The following is a 9,265-nucleotide window of genomic DNA, read 5'->3' as shown; positions in this document are numbered from 1 at the left end:
ATAAAAGAGTGACTGCATCTACATCAAACTTCCCTGATGCTTTAATTGTTGGGTTTACAGAAGAATAGCCACCACTTCTTTTATTTGCCCATTGATGATGATTTTGTGCTACACTTTCAATGATTTCTTCGGCTTCATCTAAGCTTTTGTTCATAAGTGCCCCTCCAGCAGCTGAATCAAGGGACACTTTGGTATGATAATTGATACCATTATAAAAAGTATGCAACACTAACCATCTTTCCAACCCATGATGTGGGCATTGTCTGAGCATACTATTATATCTATCCCATGCTTCAAAAAGAGATTCTGAGTCTGTTTGCTTGAAGCTTGCAATTAAATTCCTCATATGAGCTGTTTTGCTTGGTGGATAGAACTTATCAAGAAACTATTGCTCACACTGCTCTCAAGTGGTGATGCTATTAGGGGCCAAAGAATTCAGCCATTGCTTTGCCCTATCTCTTAGAGAAAACCCAAATAACAATAATCTAACTGCATCTGAAGGAACTCCATTCATTTTCATGGTACCACATATTTCATAAAAGACCTCTAAGTGTTGATTAGGGTCTTCATGAGGTCCTCCACCAAATTGGTTCTGCTGCACCATAGATATGATTGCGGGTTTGATCTCAAAGTTATTAGCTTCCACTGAAGGTCTTGAAATACTAGATCGAAAACCTCTTGCATAGGGTGCTGCATAATCCTTAAGTGGTCTATTTGCCATGTTCAAATGTTCCTGTTCTTCAATTTGCCTTTGCAGAATTCTTCTTTTATGGAAAGTTCTATCAATCTCAGGGTCAAAAGGAAAGAATTCCCCTGCAAAGTTAGATCTTCGCATACACAAGAACAAGATAGCAGATAGCAATTCGACAGAAAAAGAAAAATAGAAGAATCAAAAATGCAGAATTGAATTTGTACAAAAAGAATTAACAAGAAGTGAAAGTTATACAAGAAAGTAAAAAAACAGAAATCTAATGATTAGTTACAACTATGCAATATGAAAGGAAAACAAATGTTATGTTTAGTCTAACTCAATTGATAATTCCTAATGTTATAGCGCAGTCCCCGGCAACGGCGCCAAAAACTTGTTCGCTCTCCGCAAGTGTACGGAAATGTCGCAAGTAATATAAAAGATTATCGTATCCACAGGGACTGGAATAAGCACTAGAAATGTCTCAATGCGAATTAGCTAAACAACTATCCAATCATTTCAAAAGCAAAGTAAAGGTAAACAAATCTAATCTTAAAGATCAACAAACAAGAATTTAGTGTTTTGGGTTATGATAAAGGGAGATTCTAGGAGTTTCGGTTTCTTTGTAGGATTTCTCGAATGTAAATGGTTCACCAATTCTTATCCCTCAATTGCCAAACATGTAGAAAGTTGCCGGTTCTCTCTTGCAATAGACAACCGGCTAAGGACTGAGAAATGTATCTAAATAGGATTAATTAGACATGAACCTATGTTGTCCTTACACAGAAGTGCACCTATTACTATGCCTTCCTCGGATATCAACGTAGAAGCCCACGACTATATTAATCTATCAAGATACAAGAAACTAATCACGAAATCCATCCTACTCTCTTGAATATTTCTATTTCCTCTTCAAGATTATCTCTCAAACGTCCTTACACGGGCTTGCACCTGTCACGTGGATCCCTCGGATGATCGAGTGAGAGTTTATCTTTACAAAGTCCATAAGAAATCCAAACAATTAATCAAGAATGAGAATTAAGCACGAATCACCATTAATCATTCAAGATCTAATCGATACAAGCAAGATAATGTCATTGAAACAAGGAAATGGCAAATCCATAAGAGATTACATCAATCCATCATACAAATACTCCCTTCATCCTAGAATACAAGATCTACTCCATGAATCGAGGAAGAAAACCCGAAGAAATAAAGAATACAAGCATTTCTTAAATCCCCGATCCAAGAAACCAAGAAAAGGGGGAAAGAGAAAACTTATCTATGAAGAAGCTTCGTCTTCGGATCCAATCCTCGCTCCGGAGCCGAAATCGTCAAGAGCTCCCCTTGAATCGCCCAGAAATCCTCCCAAGATTGGGAGGAAACCACCAAATCTTGCCTTCTCCCAAAAGGGGAGAGATCCCCTTTCAATTCATGAAGGAGGGTTTAAATAGAGGAGGGAATCGGGCGCCACAGGGCCCCGTGACACGGCCGTGTGAGATTCACACGGCCATGTCCTCTTCCTTCTCTGCCGAAACTGCACGGCCGTGTGGTGCACATGGCCAAGACCCTCCTGCTCTCTGGAAATGTTACACGGCCGTGTGGTTCACACGGCCACAGCCTGTTTGGTTTCTGGAAACCTCACACGGCCGTGTAGATCCACACGGCCATGTAAGGCTTCTTCTCTGGTTGGCTTCAAATCTTGACACGGCCGTGTGAGGCTCCTCTGTTGGTGCCAAACTCCACACGGCCCGAGCTCCATACCAGTGCAGGGCCGTGTGAGGTACACGGCCTGGTGCTTTCTCCCTTTGTTTCCTCCAAGGCTTGCCCAAAGATGTAGATTCTTCACCAAATTGACTCCTGTGTACAAAAAATGCACAAAAAGCAGATCTCCGAACCAAAAGAGTAAATATGCTAAAAGGAAAGCTGGAAGTATAAAAATGCATAGATCAAGCATGCTCAAAATATGTAAATGTGCGTAAAAACATGCATAAAAGAGTATATAATCTACGCACATCAGCTCCCCGAGCTTCCCCTTTTCCAGCCCGGGATGGTCGTGATTGTGAAGAACCCCAAGAACCCCTTTCCACATGTACAGTGGGATCGTGCAGAGGGTCACCGACGGGAAGGTCGGTGTGCTCTTCGAAGGGGGGAATTGCATCTATCATTTATGCTGCGGTTTTGCTTAGGACCGAAGCAGGTGGTTTTGATCCTGATTGGGAGAGGCAGGAATGCTAGAAGGAGAAGAGGGAGATGAGGGGCTGAGAGAGATGGTCGGAGGAAAGTGGTGGTGCCGTAGCGACGATATAGGTTTAGGGCTAAGTATGGGTGGACAGCGCGATATAGGTTTAGGTTTGGAGGGAAGAGTGAAGTATTGCAAATTTCGGCTAAGTATGGGTGGAAAAATTAAATTATTTTATTTTATCATCGACATCGGATTTTAAAAACCACTGTTAAAATCGGTGTCTATTAACGAAAAAAAGGCGCTCATAGACATCGCCTAAAAAACCGATGTCTATGAGCGAAAATTTGCGCTCATAGACACCGATTTTTGGAAAAATCGGTGTAAAATACTCAAAGACATCGGTTTTTACTTAAAACCGTTGTTGTTCCATCGATGTCTATGAGGGTTTTTGTTGTAGTGGACCGACTCCAAGAGGATACTGTCGTTGATCTCCTACTCCCGATCGGCGTTAAAGGCATCGATCGACCGAGCGACGAGAGGAGGAAAGAAAGGAGCCCGAGTGCCATCACCACCAACAAAGGGAAGACACCGATCCCTCTAGGATCCCGGCTGAGAGAAATAGGCCATCCGCTAAGGAAGAAGAAAATAGGGACAACACTTCCCAAGGAGAGATAGGCATGATCGCCGGAGGGCCGACCGGCGATGACTCCAACCAAGCCAGGAAGTCACATGCTTGGCTGCTAGAGATCCACATTGTAGGATACAGCAAGGAGAAGGTCGACGACCCCTAGATCAGCTTAGGCCCTAGAGACTTGGAGGGAGTGGAGATCCCTCATGATGATGCTCTGATCATCTGAGCGGTGATTGCCAACTACACCATTCACCGGACCTTCGTCGACATGGGGAGTTTGGTGAACATCATTTTCAAGAAGGCGTTCGATCAGCTGCAGATTGATCGTAGCGAGCTGCTACCATGGCGACCCTGCTTTATGAATTCATAAACAATGAAGTATTGCCGATCGACTAAGCAAGGTTGGCCATCTCACTGGGAGAAGAGTCGTTGAGGAGGACCCGGACCACCAACTTCATACTGATGGATGCATCATCGGCCTACAACGTCATCTTAGGCCGACCAACTCTCAACGAGTTCCGGGTAGTGGTATCGACTTACTGCCAAAAGATAAAATTCCTAGTGAATAATCAGGTGGGCGAGGTCAAAGGTGACCAACTGGCCACTCGACACTGCTACGTGAAGATGGTCAAGGTCGAGGCAAAGGCCACTCAGAAAACTCCACGATTAGATGTAAATGCTATCACTGAGAATCCTCCTACTCTGGTATATGAGGAAAAGGAGGAGGTCTAGATCCACCCAAGCCGGTCGGAAGCCACAACCTTCGTTGCCGCCGACCTAGAGGAGGAGAAGAAGGCAGAGCTGATTGCTTACCTCAAACATAATCACGATGTATTCGCCTGGTCAACACATGAGCTGCCCGACATCTCCCCGAGCGTTGCTTAGCACAAGCTTCATGTCTGACCGGACGCTTGGCCGATCAAGCAAAGGAAAAGGGATTTCGACACGGAGCAGAACGTGATCATCCAGGCGGTGATAGAAAAGCTACTGGAGGTATGCTATATTAGGGAAGTCCAATTCTCGATCTAGCTAGCTAATATTGTGCTAGTCTCCATGCCGAACAACAAATGGTGGGTCTGCATAGACTTCTGTGATTCAAATAAAGCGTGCCCGAAGGACTTCTATCCATTGCCCAGAATAGACCAAACGGTGGACTCAATGGCGAGCTGCGAGCTAATCTGCATGCTTGATGCATGTCAGGGCTACCACCAAGTGTCGCTCTCCCAGGAAGACCAAGAGAAGGTCAGCTTCATTACGGCCGATGGGATATATTGCTGCAATGTTATGCCGTTGGGACTGAAGAATATCGGAGCCACCTACCAAAGGCTGATGAACAAAGTGTTCCGATAATAGATTAGCCGTAATATGGAGGTATATGTCGATGACATACTAATTAAATCCCTCTGAACTGCTGACCTATGCACAGATATTGATGAGACTTGCCGGACACAGAGGATATATGGAATAAAGCTGAACCCAAGTAAGTGTCTGTTCGGTGTGAAGAGTGGCCGCTTCCTGGGCTACGTAGTCATCAAGTAAGGCATCGAAGCTAATCTGAGTAAGGTACAAGCTTTGCAGAACATGCCTCTACCTCGGAATTTAAAGGAAGCTTAGAGGTTGACTAGTCTGATCGCGGTGCTATCCAGGTTCATATCCAAGTCATTCGATCGGTGCCTGCCATTCTTTAAAGTGCTACGCTAAGCGACAAAATTTTAATGGGGCGCTGAGTGCAACCAGACGCTAGAGGAGATGAAGGAGTATGTAAACTCTTTGCCTGTATTAGCCAAGCCGGTTGTGGGTGAGCCACTCTGGATCTATTTGTCATCCAATGAGCATGCGGTCAAGTCGGCGCTAGATAGGCAGAACGGCCAAGAGTAGTAGCCTGTATATTTTTTGAGCCACATATTAAAAGATGCTGAGTCCGCTACACTGGTCTCGAAAAGTTAGCTTATGCATTAGTACTCGCCGCACGGACGCTTCGCCCATACTTCCTGAGACACTCAATAATTGTGATGACTAACAGTGCTTTGGGAAGAGTCCTCCTTGACCCGGAGATGTCCGAACGGCTGATTAAATGGACACCCAAGCTGAGCGAGTTTGACATTCAGTATCAACCCCGAGCGGCGATCAAGGCTCAAGCCTTGGCAGATTTCGTCATAGAAATCCAGAGTGACGAGCCGACAGCAACATGAAAGATATATGTGGATGGCTTATCCACTCGGCAGGGCAGCGGGATTGGCATATTGCTTATCTCACCGCAGGAGGACTGGATGCAGCTGGCCGTTCGACTGGACTACCAAGCGACTAATAACGAAGAAGACAGCTTGGCATGTGGGAGTAGTTAAAGTCCTCATCCACTCAGACTCCTAGCTTGCAGCCTAACAGCTAACCGGGACATTAGAAATAAGTAATGCATGGCTGAGGCTCTATGCAGAGGCTTTCGAAAAGCTAAATGCTATCTTTCAGGAGGTCGTTATACAGAAGATCTCCCGATCAGAGAACTTGGTGGTGGATGAGTTAGCGAAACTAGCCAGTTCGTTGACGCCGATCGTCATAGGTCATCCGATCGAGAAAGCCTCACTTGTGGCACACATCGATCGAATGGAGGGGATAACCTTCCCAAACGACTGGAGGACGACCTTGACAGAGTTCTTGTGGTCGGGAGCTGCACCTGCTGATTCAAAAGAAGCTCGCTTGCTGAAGAAGAGGGTCGGACGGTTCACCTTGATCGGAGACCAGCTTATAAGAGAGCCTTCTTCAGGCCCCTCCTCAAGTGTGTCGGATCGGAAGACGTCGAATACATCCTGAAGGAGGTGCACCAAGGCTCTTGCGGAGGTCATCCAGGCGGTCGAGCATTAGACCGAAAGATAGCCCTGGCCGGATATTTCTGGCCTACCCTCCAGGAGGATGCAGCTCGAACGGTGGCCACTTGCTTGTCCTACCAGAAGTATCACAATATGCCGCACCGATCGACCGAGAAAATGATAGCGTCCACGGTATCATGCCCGTTCAATCAATGGGGCATGGACTTCGTCGGGCCTTTCCCCATGGCGACTGGTCAGCGGAAATTTTTGCTTGTTGCAGTATACTACTTCTCAAAGTGGGTAGAAGTCGAGCCGCTGGTAAGAATCACCGAGAAGATGGTCATCAAATTTATTTGGCAAAACATTATTTGCTAATTCAGAATCCCATGCCGACTCGTATCCAACAACGGATGACAGTTCGCCGGCCGAGAGCTTAGAGAATGGTGTTAAGGCTATGACATCCAACAATCCTTCACGACGGTGGCCTACCCTCAGTGCAACGGGTAAGCCAAAGTCGCCAATCAAAAGATCCTCAGAGTCTTGCGTGCTCGGCTCGACCACATGGGAGGCAGTTGGGTCGATGAGTTCCCTAGTGTGCTATGGGCTCTTCGTATAACTCCAAAGGAGACAACCGGTGTGACCCCATTCCAGTTGGTGTACGAGAGCGAAGTAGTTGTCCCCGTGGAGGTCGGAGTAGAATCCGATCGGGTGCAGCTCTACGACGACGAAAACGCCAAATGGAGGCTCATGGAGCTGGACTTGGTGGATGGAATGTTAAACTCTTGTCTCCACCAATGATCGAATGACGACCTTAAACACGAGATCACATCAAATCATCAAGCGGCGATGTTAAATGCATGTCTCCATCGACGGTCGAGCGGCGACCTTAAATGCGTGTCTTCATCGACGGTCGAGTAGCGACCTTAAACCCTTGTCTCCATCAACGGACAAGCGATGAACTTAAAACCCTGTCTCCATTAGTGGTTGAGCAGCGACCTTAAACCCGAGTCTACGATGAATCGTTGAGTGGCAACGTTAAATCCGAGTCCACAACAAAACGTCGAGCGGCAATGTTAAACCCCTGCCTCCCTCAGCGGTCGAGCGACGACCTTAAACTCAAGTCTTGCGCACTCTGTACCAACGGTCAACCGGCAACCTTAAACACTCGGCTCAGTGAGAAGATAAGCAATTTCTACTCAAAGGCCTAAGTCTGCAAAATGCAGTGACCGTTTGGCAATGTTCTTCAAAGGATCCCCAGGACTGATCGGCGGTGCATAGAATTAGTGCGCCACTGAATTCGAAATGATCGGTTGGCTAAGTTGACCAATTGTGGACGATCAGAGTCACAGGGCCACGAGTTCGTTTCAAACTTAGAAGGAGTCAAAAAAAAAAAAAGAAAAAAAAACATGCAACGAAATAAAGCTCGTCCGAACGGACGAGCATTCATTAAAACTTTGGGATTACAGTTTACAAAGCTTTGCCTCACTCAAGATCATCCATGGCATCATCAGGCAGCATAGTTGTAAGCTTGTCTCGATTTATGACCTTACTAGTCAGATTGGCTGGCAGATGACCTCTCTCGCGAAGTTGATCAATCGTCCCGTCGATCGGCAAGTCAAATAGTCGGAGGGCCTAGTCAGTGACTTTGTCACAGAATTCATCCGAGTAGATGTAGGCTTGCTTCTGGACGTCAAACCTACTCGACTCAGCCTCCTGATAGGTCTTCAGGGCCGCTCAGGAGGCCTCTAGCTCATCCTTGGTGGTGGACAGCGCTGTATCTCTGAAGGCGATTTGGCCGCGAAGGGTCATTTCTTCGGCCGATTGGTCATTCCACTCAGCGATCAGGAAGTTTTCGGCCTCCTTCAATTTCTGGGCGAGAGCGCAAGCCTCTTTAATCTTCTCATCGAGGTTAGCGATAGCCCGTTTCTTCCGCGTGTTCGCTGACCCGGTCTTATTATCGAAGGTGGTGACTTGCTTATTGAGTCACTCCAGCATAGTGGCCTGCCTGGCGCTCTTGGCTCGTTCGACCTCCAGCAATTTATCGCTCTTCTCTAGAGCGGCTTGAAGCCTGGCCACCTCAGCGTCTGTCTTTTCCTGAGCGGTGGAGGATTGGCCGCTCGACGCCTTCATCTTCTTAACTTCCTCCTCCAGAAAGGTGAGCCTCTGGCACATAGCCAGACCCTCCACCCAGTACTACAGACAACAAGCAAACATGAGCGCTGATCTAAGGTGAAACTTACCCCAGGGACATCTGAGTGTCGCTGTCCGTGAGCGCCCCGGGAGGCATCATCGCCGCGCGGGCTCGAGCGTCCTCCCAAATCTTCATGAGCGGCCCTTGGATGTGAATTTGGTGCTTAGGTGCTCGAGACTCAGCACTCGACTCGCGATATTCTTTTGTCGACGGATGGAGGATTGTCGTGATATGTCGTTGCCCGCTCGGGGCTGACTATGCTGAGGTCGCCCAACCGGACAAGCGAGACGCGGACGTCGGTCGGATGCCGGACTTCTTAACCTTCAAGGGCTTTGAAGGTGATGACATGAAGGCCACCGAAGGTGTGGTGAGGGTTCCCTGCGACATCTCAGCTAATGAGGGAGTCCGGTCGGATGATGTAGTGGTCGTAATGTCTGGAATATGGGTTGAAGTCTCGACCCGCTCGACAATCCTCACCCCCGAGGAAGTGGAACACGACCAAGGCTCCGCGTGGCACCTTTTTCAACGGATCAGCGGCTCTCCTGTGGAAGCCAAGCTAGATGCTTCCTCAACTTGGACAGATTTCAGCCGCTCGGGAGGTTGCTGCGAAACCTCAGCCACCCCAATGGTGGGAGCCTGGCTGGTCATCCCTTCACCCACCACAACGGGCGTTTCCTCGCTCAGGCCGAGCGGATCTTCATGAGAGCCGACCGATTGCAGGCCACGGCCCGCTAGTTCCCGATGGCCACCGCATCGATCGCTATGT

The 9,265-nt window shown here is 47.5% G+C and overlaps 1 non-coding gene across 1 annotated transcript; it reads left to right on the top strand.

Annotated features, from left to right (window-relative positions):
- Positions 1-242: 242 nt before the first annotated feature.
- LOC122033162 lies at positions 243-348 on the top strand. The gene has a single exon (XR_006126411.1). It is a non-coding gene; the product is annotated as a small nucleolar RNA R71 (small nucleolar RNA).
- Positions 349-9,265: the final 8,917 nt, after the last annotated feature.

The sequence above is a fragment of the Zingiber officinale genome, chromosome 11A (assembly GCF_018446385.1).
Source record: "Zingiber officinale cultivar Zhangliang chromosome 11A, Zo_v1.1, whole genome shotgun sequence".
In the NCBI taxonomy this organism is placed as follows: Eukaryota; Viridiplantae; Streptophyta; class Magnoliopsida; order Zingiberales; family Zingiberaceae; genus Zingiber; species Zingiber officinale.
The sequence above is the reverse complement of the archived record's forward strand: the minus strand, read 5'-3'. Positions and strand labels throughout refer to the sequence as shown.